The sequence below is a fragment of the Castor canadensis genome, chromosome 5, assembly GCF_047511655.1.
Source record: "Castor canadensis chromosome 5, mCasCan1.hap1v2, whole genome shotgun sequence".
NCBI classification, from domain to species: domain Eukaryota; kingdom Metazoa; phylum Chordata; class Mammalia; order Rodentia; family Castoridae; genus Castor; species Castor canadensis.
The window spans coordinates 90572303-90590172 of NC_133390.1; the positions used below are offsets into that span (position 1 = coordinate 90572303).

The following is a 17870-nucleotide window of genomic DNA, read 5'->3' on the forward strand; positions in this document are numbered from 1 at the left end:
TAAGGTGTATATCCATCATCTCTCCAAGATTGTACTTTAGGAAGCATGCTTTCTGCTTCCTCCCTTTAGTCGCCATCTTGGAATCCTCTGGGCTGCTATTTCTTACTTGTTGAGATCTGATCTTCCAAGTCTGGTCGAGGTGGGGACTTTAGGAGGTGATTAAATCCTTTTTTTCTTTTTGAAGTATTGGGATTTAACTCAGGGTCTACACCTTGAGTCACTGCACCAGCCCTTTTTTGTGATTTTTTTTTTAGAGAAAGGGTCTTGTAGTATTTGCCTGGGATGGTTTCAAACCATGATCCTCTTGATCTATGCCTCCTGAGGTAAGATTACAGGAGTGAGCCACTAGTGCCCAGCTTTTTTTAGGAGGTGATAAAATCCTAAGGGTAGATCCACCTGAGAAGGTGGCATCCACAGAATAGGCCCTAATGAGATACCAGTACCAGCAATTTGATCTGGAACTTTCCAGCCTCCAGAACTGTAACTTCTATTTTTTATAAATTGCTATAGCAAAATATCCAGTCTGTGTTATTTTTGCAACAGCAGTTCGAATGGATTAAAACTAACTAAAGCAGAAAACCTTCTACTTTGAGTTAGTATTTTTGAATACAAATATCCTGAACATTTGGTTTGTGGCTGAAATGAAGATGTCTCTACAAATGAGAACTGGTGAATAAGAACTCCTAAACTCATGCAGCTTGGCAATTATTTTAGCAAGAGAAAATGAGGTATCATAAACCTTTGGAAGAATGCTCCTGGTGAATTCTTAGAGTTCCAAGGAAACATTGATTTGGAGTAGGAGTTAGTGGATGGGGGAGAGGCATATGTGAGCACAGTCTGCTCACTGCATTCCAGTAATGATCACGTCCTAACTGTCCCTTCCTTTAAAAATATGTCAGACTGAACAAAGCGGGTAAAGCCTACTTATTATCATGGACTCAGATTTTAAAAGTCAGCACTGAAGTTATTATTTATTGCTATAAAGAAATAATCTTCTGTACAAATACATAAAGGTCATGTTGATTAGGAAGAAAGTAGTAAGGGAGGAATAAGTATACAATAGAGTGGGAAACAAAATATGTTTAGTGTGTACTAAGATTGAAACTGGGGCTTTCTAAGCCCAGGTCAAAGAGAGACAAGGAAGACTTCAGGTCTTTCCTCCTTGCTCCTGTCCTAACTCAGAAAAGATGGCCAGGAGATCCAGAGACTACCTGCCTGGAACCCACAATGCTCTGGTCCATGCCAGGTTCCTGCCCATATGAGTATATAAAGGGGTTCAGCACCACAAAGTCATGGATACCTTCTTTTTCTGAAACTCAGCAAATCTCAGAGTTTGCTGCTGGTTTTCACTTCCAAAGAAAGCACAGGGAGAATTCAGGTCAAGTTAATTCCCTGTTCCTGCATAAGATGTGGTAACCTAGGGCTAAACTGAATGAAAATGGAAAGTGATTACTCTCTGTTAGACAAGATCCCCACCCACACCTGTAAGCTGTGATTCTTTAAAACTTGCCTCAAATAAGCTATTTTCAACAAGTATTTATTGAGCACCTGTCTTACCAAAGCACTGTTAATTGCATAAGGAACTCCAGCAGAGACTAAAAAAGATCTTTAGAAAGCTACTGAGTTAAACAACATGAAACTGTAGGCATTTGACCACTTTTGACCTATGGAAATAGTAATTTCATATGGCTCAATCTAATACAGTTAATCCGGATAAAAAGATAAAGATAATTAAACAAGACTATAAATACATCATGCCAGTTGGTCATAGTGCCTTGGGGAGTATTACTAAGGTTAAGATGATGCTGTGAGAGGAGGAGTTGATAGATTATGTCTGAATAGCCTCACTAAACTGACATTTGGGTGAGAACCTAAAGAAGGGAAAGGATTTAACCAGTGGGAGGAGGTAAGGGATTTAGCTATGATATTAGGAGTTAAGAGATTTAGCCATAAGGTAAAGTAAAGAATTTCCCATTCAAGGCAAGAAGATGGCAAGTCTGCAAATCTGAGATGATAATGGTACTTGTTACTTTTGTGGGACAAGAAGGAGGCTAATGTAATTGAAGCAAAGTGAGACACAGGCAAGTTGCTGGAGGTGAATACAGGGCTGCTGGCGAGGGTCAGCCCTGGTGCTAAAATGGGTAGTTGCCACAGGGTTTTGAGGATCAGAGGGACACAATCCAGGTAGATGTCAGTGGAGTCACTGACTGATATGTTGAGAATGACTGCAGAGGGCAAGAATAGAAGGAGGAAGTCCTGTTTTGAGGGTGTAGACACAGTCAAACAAGTGATGGCAGGCATGTGGGGCATAAGGTAGCAGTGAAGATGCTGAACTGATTTGGAAGGGCAGGGTTGTTGAGCTGACTGGAGGGTGTGACAAGAGGAGTCAAGGATGATTCTATGAATGATACTGTGATTTTGTTGTTTTCACGTAAACACAGATGATCACAAGTTAATGAGTATTTATAGTCTCTAACATTAAAGCATAACTGATTGAACTTTAGGCAAATTTTTCCTAAAAGTATCTTTTAGACTTACTCTGTGACTACAGGCATTCTCTAGTCATTTTCCCAAAGGATAATTCTGGTACCAACAAGACATAGACAAGGAGTCATACAGCCATAGGTTCCGACTACCTTGTAGCAACAGTGTGAGATATCCATCCTGGAGCCTGAGCTTCCTTTGTTAGATTAAGCCATTAAACTACTTGGAGTGTGCCTGTGATTAAATGAGATAATGCATGTAAAGTGTTTAGCAATAAATTTTTATGTAAATTTGGGCCATACTAAAATGTATAGGACACTACTGCAGTGCTTGCAGTCCTTCCAACAGTTTCACATATTTTATCTGCTTTAGACTTTGGGAGAACGATTTTACAGTAGTTTGCTTGTGTGTGTGTGTATGTGTGTGTGTGGTACTGGGGTTTGAACTCAGGAGGGCCTTGGACTTGTTAGGCCAGTTCTGTACCACTTGAGCAATTCCTCCAGTCCCTAGTCTGCTTTTTTATGTTGTGAAAATAAATTGATATGTCTTAAAAATTTTACTAAAATCTTGTGATGTTTATGAGGTAAATATAAGTAATTAAGTAAAAACTGTGCTAGGTCCTATCACATTCCTAGACCCTATAGAATGTCACACTTGGTCTGTACCTGCTGAATACTCCAGGTGTGAGGCAGGCTCTCCTTATCAGCACTTAGGTACTTGATATAAAGGTAACTTAAGCTTCTGACACTTGCATTGCATTTTTGTTGGTAAAACTAGATGTCTTCTTGGATTGTTGCTCCCAAATACCTGTAGATGGAACCTAAATATTATTTTTGAGTCTGCCTAAGAATGTGGGCCCTGATTTATTCTTCTCACAGCATATCTCAGAGCCTGGAGCTTGGTTCTTGAATGTTTGCTGGTTTTACAGGTCAGGAACTAGAAGTAGGGTAATTATACATTTTTTTTTTTGCCTAAGCTGAAATACAACTGAGATTGAAATCTGAGGCCATTAATAATCATTAAGGTACCACCCTCTGTATAACTATGCTATATGCTATCATATATGTAGATTTGTATAGGATAGTCCAAGTTTTGACTGTTATGCTAGCCTCTATTGGTGTTTGTTTACACTTTCAAATTGTCTTGGTGGGGCAATAAATTGCATAACCCACTGATTGAGTTACAGGGAGATGTTTTGTGTTAGAATTAACTTAACCAGATACTTCATTCCTATCTAGTAAACAGATCTATTTCTAAATGAACTTGAGTTCATTTATATCATTTTCTTATTCTGGAATCATACTACAGCTTCATGACACATTTTAATGTATAGTAAAACTAGTTCAAAAATAGTTATTGTATTTCTTTTCCTACCTAAAATTTCTTGACTCCTTCATCATTTTTTCTTAAAAACAAACTTTAAAGACAGCTTGTCACGCTTATGTTTTAAAAATGGGTACCAAAATACAGTTAGAGGGGAAGAATTAGTTCTAGTGTTCTCTAGTATAATAAGATAACTATATTTCAGAACAATTTATGATATACTTCAAAATACCTAGAAAAGTTTGAAGTTTCCCAGAATATGAAAAGTGATAAATGTTTGAGGACATGGAAATGCTACTTACCCTGATTTGATCATTACTCATTGTATACATGTATCAAATTAGCATCTGGTAGCCCATAAATATGTACAAATATTATATGTCAATTTTTAAGGTCCTCTTAGAATTTTAATTGAAATTTCTCTGAGGTTTTGAATTAATTCTGGGACACTCAACATTTTTACAAAATCAAGTTTTTCTGTACTTCTTGCCTTCCTGTCTGGATTATTAATGCACAGTGTAGCTCTGAAGTTCGTATGTTCTACCCACTGATAGGATTTGTTGGGTCTCTCTAGGGGTTATTCTCTCCAAGTTGGATCCTGTGCTCACACAAACTATCCCATCTCTCAGTGTCTTCTGCTAGGTCAGGACCCCCTCCTATTCTATGCAAGCAGAGGGGTATTGCTCTTTTCCATTTTACCATATCCCATGCAAGTACTGGTTGTGTAGGGACAAACCACAGACATGACAGCATGTGCTTTCCTTAAGTTGTGCAGGCTTTTAGTGCTCTCAGTGAACAAGAAAGTGCATTTATATCATATAAACCTTAATGGGAAAATAATGATCAAAATACCAAATGGTTCAAATGAATTCAAAGTAAATCAGAGACCATGCAGACCAGGAATGATAAGCTAAACTGATAAGGTCATTGAGGGAAGGCACATTTGGAAAACAGAAGATGTCTTGCACTGCAAGTGGCAGGCTAACTTTCAACATTATCCTGTGGGTCAATTGAATGCTCACGAAGGCATAAATGCAACCAGATTGGGTGGTGTCTGTTGGTTTGTTTTGCTTGGACATTAGACAGGCCCTATGGGTAGCTGCATATTGCTGTTACTTTGCTGTTCAGTGTTAAGTTGTCATTGGGCATCTTTCCATTTCAGTTTCACGCATGCAAAAGTAAGGGCAATGCACGAAAATTACAAACAACAAATCGATGAGATAGGTTCAGTTTTCATTTGCTCTGTGAGTTAGGTATGTGGTTCTGTGATTACTCTCAATGTTTATGTGAGGGGAATTCAGGCACAGGTAAGTAGGATCTATGAGGGAAAAAATGCAAATCTGCTGCTTAAGACGTAAATACTCATTCTCTCTCCCTAGAAAAGGCAGGGTGCCTTTAGGGGAGTGAAATGGCAAAGCAAGTGTCCTGACTGCAAGACTTCTTGACCTTTGAAAATCCATACCTCCCTTGGTGCATTTCATTCTACTTTCTGTCAGTCAAGAAAATGTTATTAGGTTTTACTTCCTAAAATGTATATTGCAGAAAACAAAACCACATTGAATATACATTTTTTCCAAACCATTTACTTGATTTAGGATCACTATTTAACATGTAGTATGTAGTCTTCAAACTAGTCTAATAATTTATAGCTTTAAAATTCTTGCGGGTGCTAAACTTGCAAGATGGAAATTATGATGGTTGGTTTGTGTGCTGGGCTGGATAAGTGTAATGAGCTTGGTCTCTTGGGGTCTGTGAAGGAGAGGAGGTAGGGTCAGGCAGGAACTCATTGAACAGGGCAGTGTCAGGGTTGGGGAAATCAGCTGAGGACGCACTGCTCAGGCATCAAAGTGTGAGGACCAGGAGCAGAGCAAGTGCCTAATAAATAGCTGCTGAAAGAACCTTTGAATAAATTGTCTTTTGGGACTCTGCTTAATGCTTAAATTTCTATCTGAATGCAGTGGGTAGTGGAGGAAGATATCATTCCTGGGAAAAGAGATGTGACAAGAACCAGTCTAGATGCCAGCCAAATGTAGCACATGGTGTTTGCAAATGACCAGACCAATGCAGAAAATGTCCTGATACAAGTTCTGTCCCATGAACTGGCCCAATGTGGAGTCCATGTGTGGATAAGGACTGCTCCATCTTAGAAAGGAGGATGCACAAACCTGCATGTAACTCCCAGGGCTCAGCTTGTAGATGTCTGGTTGATTTGCAGTGAGACTTTGCTGGTGAAGACAGAGAGAAGGAGGAAAGGGATCCATGGTCATAACTGTGTCATCTGACCCTACATTTGAGCACAGAACCTAATTGCTAGTCCCATTCACAGGAGTTGGAGATAGATGAAGGGGATCTGGCTCATTGTACAAGATCCTACATTTGGCATTTTTTCAAGAGCATTACACATATAATTCCTTTCTTCTTTTGAGACAGGATCTCTGCTAGGCTGACCTTAAATTCCCTCTGTAGATCAGGCTGAGCTCATACTCACCATCTTCCTGCCTCAGCCTCCTGAGTGCTCGGAATACAGGCATGTATCACAATGCATGACTTATACTTATACTTGTACTTTTTAAAATCTTCTTTTTAAAAATTGTTGTGCTGAGGGTACATTGTGGCATTTACAAAAGTTCTTACAATATATCAAATATATCACACTTGAATTCACCCCGTCTATCACCCCCTTCCTTTATCACTCCTTCCCCCATTTCTGGAATAGTTTCAACATTATATTCACTTTTAAAGCATTTGATTTGTATTTCTTTTTGCAAAAACATCTTGCTAGAACTAGTCACAGAAAGACTGGATCCATTTGGACTCTAGAGAAATGTTAATTGCTTTTGTAAATTTAAAAGAATATATTAAGTTAAAGTCTAGCATTATTATCCCTCCTACCCTTGAAACAGACTGAAATCATGAAGTTGATTTATCTTTTATCTATCTATCTATCTATCATCTATCTATCTATCTATCAATTTATCTAACTATCTACATCATGTTCTCTATATAACATAGTTTAGGGTATTTCCTATTATTTCTGAAATATACATGTAGACAAATAGTTTGTTGCTTATATTATTTCATCACACTCTTGTTTCATTCAATATTATGTTTTAATATCTACCATTTTGATACATATTGCTTCATTCACTTTAATACTGTTCTTTCAAATGGATACACTATAATTACTTGTTTGTCTGCTGATAAATATGTAGAACAGAATCCCTCAACTTCAGTGCTATTGACATTTTTCAGTCAGATAATTCTTTGAGTACTATGCTGGGTATTGAAGGATGTTTAGCACCATCTCTGTTCTTTACCCCTTAGCTCCAGTAATGCCAATCATGACAACCAAAATGTGTGTCCAGACATTTTCAAATGTCCCCTCTTAACCCTCTGAACACTTTGAAAATTACTGTTTTAGATGTTTCTAGTTTTTTACTAATGCAAGCAATGATGCATTGTTCTCCTGCTTTTGTTCCTAGTGCATATAGATAAGCATGTCTTGGAGTAGAGATCTAAAAGTAGAATTGGAGATTTTAGGGTTGATAAATTCTTAAATTACTCTTCAAAACTGTACAATAGCATAATCCTCTTTTGGAGTTATGTACGCTTTTATTTGGCATACCTCTACTGTAACGAATTCCATGTGTCAATTCAAATGCATAGTTGTATATATAGTCATAAATTGGGAAGGAGGTATTTGTTATAGCGTCTTTTCTTAAAACACTTAAAATCTACCTGGAAAGAGATGATAGAAAGGACACAAAACATGAAAATAAAACAGGAATTCAAGAAAATCAGGCAGTTGCCACAAGGCAGAGTTGCATGATTGCCGAATCACATGTGTAAAAACAACTTGCGATAGGGATTGAGGAGAAGCACATACCGTTTTGTTCTGAGGTGAGGGAAGCATTTCTATCGGATGTGAGATTTGAGATGGCTGTTTATATTTCATTAAGAGTTTGATGGACTTAGAGAAGTGGAGTTGTAGCGAGGTAGACGTGTGCAGGTAGAAAAGTATTAGGTAAATTGTAGAGATGGTGTATTGGGAAAGAAAGATGGTCATAGATTAAGAAGGAAAGAGGCAGAAAGGGCCAGAGGATAGTAGACTCTAAAACGAACATTTGGAACAGGAAAGATAGGATAGCTCATGTCTTACAATCACCATCTTCTCAGGAGTAGGAGAAAGGACACTTAATTAAAGGTGAGAGTTCAAAGGGGAATGAGGCTGGATGAACAGAAAGAAAGTCTGGCATACTAATTTTCCAGGAGTTCCAGTTATTAGGATACAGAAAAGTGATTAAGAAAACATTGCTTTGTACAAAACCAGAAAGGATACATTTTAAGCCTTGTCTTCCAAACACACACATGCATGTGAGCATGTGCACTAGAAAGTCCAGCAAAGCTGGTAAGAAGCCAGGCTCAGGCACTTGCGGAGGAAGTGGGTGAGGTGTGGGAGGAGAACTGGTGACAGGATGTGTAGGAGGCAAGCTGAATCATGTTTACTGCAGGAAATGCCCTTTGCTTGTCTCCTCTCAGGTTCTTTTTACAAAAAATGAAGGGAAAAGGTAGAATGTGAAACGCTAACAAGAAATAAGAGGTGGCTCATCTTATGAAAGAGGAAGTGAGCAAGGCTGAAATAAGTCTTGTCTTGCCCATCCATCCCACATTTTGAAGATGGGGCTAGTGTAGTTGGCCAATGGTAGTAAACAAGTGATAACATGTATATGAGGTGTAGTAGCAATAACAATCCACTTAAAAGACAGAGTGGACTTGACATTCATGTTCAGTCTCACACACTGGAAGACTGTTTTTTTTTTTTGGTGCCTACTTTACAAGAGGACACAACCACCATTACTGGATTAGTGAAGTATAATTTGTAAGCAGTAGGGTACAATTTAGGCTAAATGTGTTAACGCTAGTTTAGTCAGAATATCCATACTACAATTATTCATTTTAGATGTGGAAGAAAAATGATAAATATACTATTCCTTTTTCTTGCTGTTCTAAATTTAGTTTATTGTTCTCCTTGATTGATTTTCAGAAGGTCACACAATGTATTACAGTTTACTTGTATTGGTACAGTTATCTCAGCGAGCTAAATAACTTTTTAAATAGCCTTTGCTTCTACTTCTATTTTTCTCTTGTGACAAACACAATGTTCTGGGCTGTGGGGGAGATTTTATTCTTTTTTGGGGGGAGGGTAAAGTTTAGGTTCAGTATATGTGTGTTACTCTGGGCAATGCAAACATAAGAGCTCCCAGTGTTCATAAAGTGGATTGCTCTTGTAATCATATTAGTGTTAAGAGAATTTGCACTAGCATTAATACAAAAAATAATTAGCTGTTCTGATTCCTATTCTTTGACTCTACAAAGTACTATGTTACAATAGTAGGGCATTAAGAATGTCTGCTTCATTGGGTGACAATTCATTAAAAAATTAGTTTATAATTCAGTGTGCCACTATGCTCCTTGTTATAATGAGCTTATTTGCACAATGATCAAAATATGTAAAGTCACTTGTTTTTAGAAAATGGGAGCTTTTATGTTTGATTGGAGAAATGATAAATGGTGTGATGGAAAGAATACCAGACTATAAATCAAATAGTGGGAATTTAATTCTGGCTTCTTTATTTACCATCTAACCTTGATCACCACTTAGTTTTCCTGAGCTTTGCTTTCCTTACCTATAAAATAATCCTTGTCTTGGTTTGCATATATCAGTGGTTTCCTGCCTGAAATTTTGGTATGCTAATTTTGGTATACATATGTCACTCCACCTGAAAATGACTACCATCTTGTGACTGTTGACTTAGTTATTGTAGTTTTTCAATTTTACAGATAATGCAACTGAGACACTGGAGAGTTTTTCATATCATGCCACTAGTAAGTATAGAAGTATGACATGACCAATGGGTTTCTATTTCTAATATTTGTTTTACTATTCCACAGTTGTGTGTTTGGCTTCATTTTCTTACAGAAAATTGATGAGAATCAAAAGACATGATCTAATCTTCTTCTCCACCTGAGCCATTGTCTCCCATGATTACACCCCTAAGTTGTGTTCTCATCAATATCTGTATCACATTTCAGAAATTTTAATTTTAGATATTCAACTCCTGGTCAGCAGCATTAAATTAAAGTTTATTTACTCTAGGATTCTCTGTGCAAAGTTTTTGATATTTATGTATCCTCCAGCTCAATGACATTGTTTCTTTTCTTTAGCCTTTAGCCTCTCACCTCTTCCCTTTGTTACTTTCCTTACCTAAACTGATTTCATAGTCTTTCATTATATTCCTCCTTTGCAGACATTCTTAACTCTTTTTCTTCATTTTCACTTCATTGTTCTTGTCTGACTAAATCTAAACCTTGGGTGAAAACAACTATTTATCTTTTTTGCTTCTTTAGTAGTAGCTAAACTTTACAGAAGACAATCTCCAAGCCTGACTTATTGGTTTCATATTAAAGAATGACTATAGATTTCAAATGGCTCTTAATCACCACATCTGGTTCCCTAGTTTTAGTTCAAATTCTCTCTCTTTGAACTAATTAATTCATATCTTCACCTCTCTTGTCAAACTTCCCAAAGATCCTGATTCTCTGCTATTGTTGCCTTTCTACCCAGATCTACATATCTGCTGGCATCTGTTCTCATCTCTTCTGTTTTTCCTCATGGAACATCTATCTCTTCTCCCATCCCGTCATGAGTGACCTGCGATATTATTGTTTATGCATAGGCTAATTTTGAGGATTGCCTCTGGCTTTGACAACAGTCTTGGGTATACTTGGGTATAACTCAAAAGGTCAAGTTATAGATAGTTCAGCTATGACAAGTAGTTAAATTTACCATATTCATGACAGTTAAGAGTTAACAAGAGTGAAGGAATAATAACACAGAGAGATTTCTATGTGTATCCTAGAGAATATAAAAGAATTTGTCTCTCAAACAATCTCAGTTCCTACTCCCAAATTAATTACCTTTTGAAATAGTTTGGGCAAAACCAAAAACACCATATTACATTGTGATCATTGACATTTTGCTTTATCCATCTGATACGAAAAGGTGGCTAGGACCCCACTGGAATTAAAGCTTTTTGGTCTTAAAATGATCTTAAGCAAAAGCCTTAACAGTATACATTTTCCCATTTCATGTTAAGCTTTAAACAGAAATTTGAACAGATTATAACTTTTAGAGTGTGCTTCCCACACCCGACATGTAATTAAAAATAAAAATAATGCTGAACTATAAAATAAGTGTGAGGACATTCACAGCATGATTTCTTCTTAAAATAACTACTGTGAAACCTTTTTATTTTTTAAATGTCAGGTTCTTTCATGGAGCGTTTTTTGGGTACCTATGCCTTGCAAGTGCCCAGGCATGTCTCCTGTTGCTGCCGCCCCAGATGGAGGAGTTGCTGACACTGCTTGCCGAAGAGAATGATCCCTCCAAGATGTTGGTCATGCCTCCTTTCCTCTGCTGCTGGCGTTAGCATTTTTGATGGGGTTGGGGGGCCTAATCCCTGCCATAATGGGGAATGGCCCATCTGTTCCATGCTGGACTTTAATTTCATCGCCAATGACGAAAAAGCAGATGCCTGAACATGGGGTGAGCAATGCCGTTTACTTAGAGGCCATGGGAGAGGAATGTTAGTCAGTCTGTTCATATCCCATAACACAGAACGAGGGCCAAACATGCTAAATGGGCTGTCTCTGAAGCTGCAGGGTCTATGCAGCCTTAACCAGATAGAAGTGGTCGAGAAACTGGGCACACTCAATTTCTAGCCCATTGATGTTGCTACTTAGTAGTAATAGTAATAAGAGTGGTATGACCTTGAAAAATTCACTTGACCCTCACACTTTATTATACTGAAGTGTCACTTGTAAATTACCTATCTCTCCTACTATTGTTGGGACACATGAAATAACATTCAATATTACTCAGCTCAGTGCAGCACAAAAATGTGCTCCCAGTTCTGCAACTAAATGTAATCTTTCTTTTATAATTCTACTGGCACTTTATTAGCATATCTCTTTGAATACATAATAAATACATTATCATATAGTTATTATGGGCCTGCTTTATTCTTGGTACTGTTGAAGTACTTCAGTGGAGAGAGAGGAGAGGTGCTACAGAGATATATGACCAGCTTCCTGAGGATTTGTTTTTAACAGTAACATGAATTTACATTAGTACATTGCAGCATTATTCACAGCCAACAGATAGAAACAACCTAAATGACCATCAGTGGATGAATGGATAAAGAAAATGTGGTGCATATATATAATAGAATACTATCATCTGTAAAAGAGATAAAAAAGCCTGCATTTTTGCCAATGTGGATGAACCTGGAGGACATGTTAAATGAAGTAAGCCTGGCACAGAAAGACAAATACCACATGATGTCACTTGTAAGTGGAACCTAAAAAGACAATCTCGTAGAACCAGAGAGTAGAATGGTGGCTACTGGGGAGAGAGAGGGAAGATGGAGAGATACTAGTCAAAGGACACAAAATTCCAGTTAGTTGGGAGGAAGTAAGTTCAAGAGACTTATCATAAAAGGTGGTAGCCATATTAATAAAAGCATATTGTATACATGAAAATTGCTAAGCAAATATGTGAGGTAATGAGTATGTTAGGTAGACTGATTTAGCCATTTCACAAAATACACATATATCAAAACATCATATTGTATGCCATAAACACATATAATTATATATGTTTGAAATAGTATTATTAGTTACATTCCATAGGATCCCCTTTCAAGATCTTCCCTAATTTTTACGGCAGAGACTACACTTAAAAACACCCCTTGGCTAACTATAGGCATTCAACAGAATGCCCTACAGAAAATACTTACAGATATTGAACACTTACCATGTGGGGCATTATTCTAAATGCTTTCATGAATTAACTCAGTCATTGTCCCCATATTATTATCATCCCTGCTTTGTAGATAAGAGGAGAAAATGACGCAGAGGAGTTAAAAGACCATAATGTCACATAGTGAGTGTGGCAGACCCAGGACTCAATACCAGACAGCCCAACTACAGAGCACACATTCCTCATCACTGTCGTTACTTCCTGTGGTAGATGCCATCCAGAAATACTTGTTGAGTGAGTGTTAGAGTGTATTAAAAAGTGTACAGTACTTTATAAGTCTAAGTCATCATTTTTACCATTGCTACAAACATCACTATTATTACATGATTGCAATGGATACTTTATAGCATGTTGGGGGAGGGAGGAATTTGAGCATTCTACTTTTAAAATTTTTTTAAAATTTTAATTAATTAATTTATTTATTTGGTGATACTGGGGATTGGACTCAGGGCCTTGCCCTTGCTAGGCAGATGGTTTACCACTTGAGTCACTTCACCACTGTGTTGGTTATTTTTGAGATAGGGTCTCACTTTATGCCTGAACTGGCCTGGATGGGGATCCTCCTATTTATGTTTCCTTGCATAGCTGGAATGACAGATGCATGTTGTTGACTTGGGGTTTCATGAACATTTTGCCAGGGTTTTGGCCTTGAGCTAGGATTCTCCCAATCTCTACCTCCCAAGTAGCTAGGATTACAGGCATTACCCACCTTGTCCAGCACAGCATTCTACTTTTCATGTCAGTTCAATAACATATAGAGAACAAATACCTAATTAGAGAACTGAGGAAACATTATAAAATGCAAATTCAGCAGTAGGAGCACCAGAAAAAAAGTCCATGCTTGGGTCCTCACCTTTGAGGTCATAGCATTTAGGCTAATTCTGGATGACTTCTGATTATTGTCCTTAGCCAGCAGTGATTGCTTCCCCAAAGAGTATGTTTGATGTTTATCTTTGTATCTCAAACTTCATATTCACCCTCAAATAAACTATTCCTACTACTTAAGCTAGACAATACAGTGTCATTTTCAATTCCCCTTCTCCTTCAATTTGTAGCCAAATCTTGCCTGTTAAGTGTTACTCAGTGATATCCCCTTCCTCTGCTCTAACTTCCATGTCTCAGATTATACCAATGTAGCAGGCTCTTAACTGGCAGCCCAGGTTATGATCTGTATTTTCTCCAGTTTTCTATTTTCTAATTTACATTAATCAAATATGCATCCGATAATAATCCTTGTACTTAAAAACCATTAATGATTCCCAATTGCTTTCAAGATAGACTTTAAAATCCTTCCACAATTTGACCTCAAACTACTCTTTGAGCCCTTTCTCCTATCATACTTCCTTATTAATCTCATATTCTGTAGCCACACCAAACTAATTACCGTACTTGAAATGGTCACATGCTCTCATGTTCTCAGGACACATACCATACCATCTTGTTAAAAATTCTTTTCTTTCTCCATCTATTAAAATACTTGATTTTCAAGGCACTGTTCAAATGCCATTGATTATACCAAACTAGAATTAGTTGCTATTCCTAACAATTCTGTTTGTGCTTCTGTTCTGACACTTTTATGTGATGAGGAGGTTCATGTATCTTTTCCATGTTAGATTGTAAGATCCTTGAGCTTTTAAAAATTCATTTGTGTATCTATATATACAAGTATTTAAATATGTAGAGCTTATCTCCCCATATAGACTGTAGGCTTTAGGCAGGTAGTAATCATTTACAGCTTGGGTTAGTTTCTGTATTTGGAGCACTAGTTAACTTTAAATTCACTTCTAACAGTTAATATGTTTGTATTAGTGTCCCAAAAAAGCCATGAACCCTAATTCCTTCTTCCAGTGATTCCTGGGAGGGCTACACAGAATAAAGTCTGTATAGCACTGGATGAACAATAGAAGCTCAATTAGGTAGCCATGGCTTAACTGCATTTTGGCTGACCCTGGCATACCATTTTATGTGACTGCAATTTGGCATGAGCCATCCAGTCATAGGGATTGACTATCTCCCATAATAAAATACATGTGCAGTTTAATTCTAGAATACTTCCAAAAGAACATTCCTCTTCCTTTCTACATTGTACCCTTGTATATTTCTATCATGTCTCCAGTTGCTCCAAAAAAGATGATCTATTTCATAGTGTCTTATAAATGCTTTTAATTTGGGAGAATGAAAAAGGTGACTGTATCATGCCTGAAGTAAAATAGGCAACAAATAAGTATTTGTTGACTCAATGAACATGAAATAAATGAATGGCTTCCATGTACCTGGTAGGCAAAAAAACACAAACTGTTTATTTACCTGAATTGTCTATCAGTCATGCAAAACTCTTAAGTGGCATATTTGGGAATGTTTCTTGGGATAGATGAGTCCACACCTCCTTCAAATAGCAAGTAGATCCATGGAGAGGAAGTGTCATGGTAAATCAGGCAGAATTTAAAACACATGAACATTACATGAATCAGGAAATTAATTTGCCTGCTGGAGTTGATGAGGGAGTAACACTGGAGAATTACTATTAATTTCTTTTAGGACTGCTAGGGTGAATACCTCCCTTTCTCATTCCTTAATGAGGCTCTGCCAATTGGGAGGCCCATAAACTTCTACCATCTGAAGAACAGTGTAGAATAGGATTTTTATTGGAAACCTGACACAAAGGTCTGTGTGAACATGAAAGTGTCTCCTTGGTGCATGTGCTGAATGAAAAGGTGAACCTCCACAGAGACTCTTTCAACTCAGACCAGATCCTACAAGGCCAAGGGGAGATTAAGTTAGCTAGGAAACCCCTTCATGTATCAGCCTCTGGAATAAGATGCTGGTGGAGTTCCCCTTCAGAATGGACTGGCCAACTGGCAATTCCATTGCTCCCATCAATGCTCTCATTAGTGCCTAGTAGCTGAGTTGCCAGTGCATTGGATTTTTTGTAGATAATTGCTGAAGGCTGAAATAATATCATGGGATAATAACATAATTACATACCTTAAGATTTGTTTGGAAGAAGCAATGCCAAAACTGGACTTCCCTTTCCTTTCTTTCCCAATAGCTCTTTTTTTTCCCTCAAAGTTCTTTTTTTTCTCTCAAAGCCATTAACTAATAAGATCATGAGATCTTACTGTCAAAGGGAGTAGATTATTTTAATTCCCTACTCAAATTCTTTCCCACATGACTTCTTTAGTAACAAGTAATATTGTTCATGCTCACTTTGGCAGCACATATACTAAAATTGGAACGATACAGAAGATTACCATGGTCCCTGTGCAAGGACAACATATTTTTATTTTGCAAAAATGGAGAACAGGAAGGCAAAACAGGTCCTGTCTGGAGGTTAGTACCAGTGTAGGGGAGGGGAGGATATAAGGAAAGGGTGTAGGAGTGTGAATATGGTAGAAATACTATGTACACATGTATGTAAATGGAAAAATGAGACCTGCTGAAACTATTCCAGGAATGGGGGGAGAGGGGATAAAGGAGAATGATGGAGGGGGTAAATTCAACTATGATATATTGTAAGAACCTTATAGAATGTCACAATGTACCCTCAGAACAACAAGAAAAAATAAAACTCCACTGGAAAAAAAATAGAATTGCCACTCCTGAGCTCTAAACATGGTTAATGGATGTATCTCTCAATAGAAATTTAGTGTCTCAAAAACATTCATCACATTCAGATGAAGCTGTCCTGCAGATCTACTGTGATTTTCATGTCCATATCCATGGGAAAGAGTCTCTGTTTGTAATCTTACAAACAAACAGAGAGCATATTTGCTCTTGGTGTCATCACCAATTTAAAAGCAGAAGAAAATACAAAAGTGGTGATTTAACTGCCTTGTCAGAGGTGAGAAAAAGTTCTCAAACAGCTGGCCTGATACAGCTATATTCCAGTCTGTTCAATTTGGCTGTCATAATTTCACCCCAATTTACCCCTTACAAACATTTGAAATGCTGCTTTTAATTAATTCTCTGCACTAAGGACTTTGAGCAATGCCAACTTTGTTAATTATCCAAGTTTATTGCTTTAAACATTTTCTAGATGCAAATTAGGAAAATTCTTGGTGAGTGCCAGAATCAGATCTTCAAAGACTTCAGCTTCTTCTCCCTCCATGGAGACGTTCTGAAGAACCAGGGGTAGGTGTGTGAAGTACAAAAGGAGCAGATGGCACAGAACAGTATCTAGATAGATTTTTTTCCCTCTGAACTAGTAGATGGATGTCCAGAAACATTTTCACTTATCTTTTTGAAAAAGGAAGGAAGGAAGGAAACCAGCTTTTGAGTAAGTTGGACTAGAATTGTTATTGTATAGAATCTCTTAGGACTCAAGGAGCTTATACGTCTATAAGAAATATTACAGTTTGATATCAGACATAATTATTATAAATGCAAACTCATCCTGTTGTGGTGGAAATTCATTTTATAAAGATTCTTTCATGAGAAAAGTATAGTAAAAATAACTTTATTTATTTTTCTCTGCACACATCCTAATAAATTGTATCCATTCATGACAATTCGGTGATGGGTATAAATATCCCCATTGTAAAAAATGAAGAAACTAAGTCTTTGAAAGAGAAACTAAGTGATGCTGGAGGAAGGGTTTGAACTTAGGTTAGTCAGACTCTCAGGACCATGTTGTTTCCATTAGAACACATTGCCTCTGGGTCATTTAATAAGCAATGTCCAGCCATTAGGATAGTCATAATAAAGTTCTTTGTGCTCCCCTTGAGACTCCCGGGAACCATTTATTTGTTAAATTGGGACTACCTTGGTTTGTTGCAATCATTATTACTTGTCAGCAAGAGATAAGTTTCTTGAGTTTCTTAAGTACAAGCACTTGTCTCTCCCAGCAGAGGACAAGTCTCTGTCAATATTTCAACATAATGGACGTGGTGTCACACGACACAAGGCCTGAGGATAGCTAAGGAATAGTTTTGTGTTCCCATGTAATATCAAGTGTGATGCTCTGTCCCTCATTTTCAATAGCTAGCTTCTATTGTGGACATTAATCTGTTAAAAGCAGAAAGCTCAGATTATTTTCTACAGACTTGGGAGAAAGAATACAGCTTAAAGTCCAAACTCTTTATGGAGAATCAATTAGTGTATAAAACTCCCCATTGAGGAATGGGAAAATGATTGTATCATGCTGCCCAATTACTTACTTCTACTCAGAAAATATTTTTATTTT

General features: G+C 37.4%; 1 protein-coding gene and 1 pseudogene across 1 annotated transcript in view; one reads left to right on the forward strand and one right to left on the reverse strand.

Annotated features, from left to right (window-relative positions):
* The window catches only part of Kcnmb2 (potassium calcium-activated channel subfamily M regulatory beta subunit 2), a 256391-nt gene that overhangs the window by 61597 nt on the left and 176924 nt on the right, over positions 1-17870 (reverse strand). The window lies entirely within an intron of this gene.
* LOC141423661 (U6 spliceosomal RNA) lies at positions 15888-15975 on the forward strand (annotated as a pseudogene).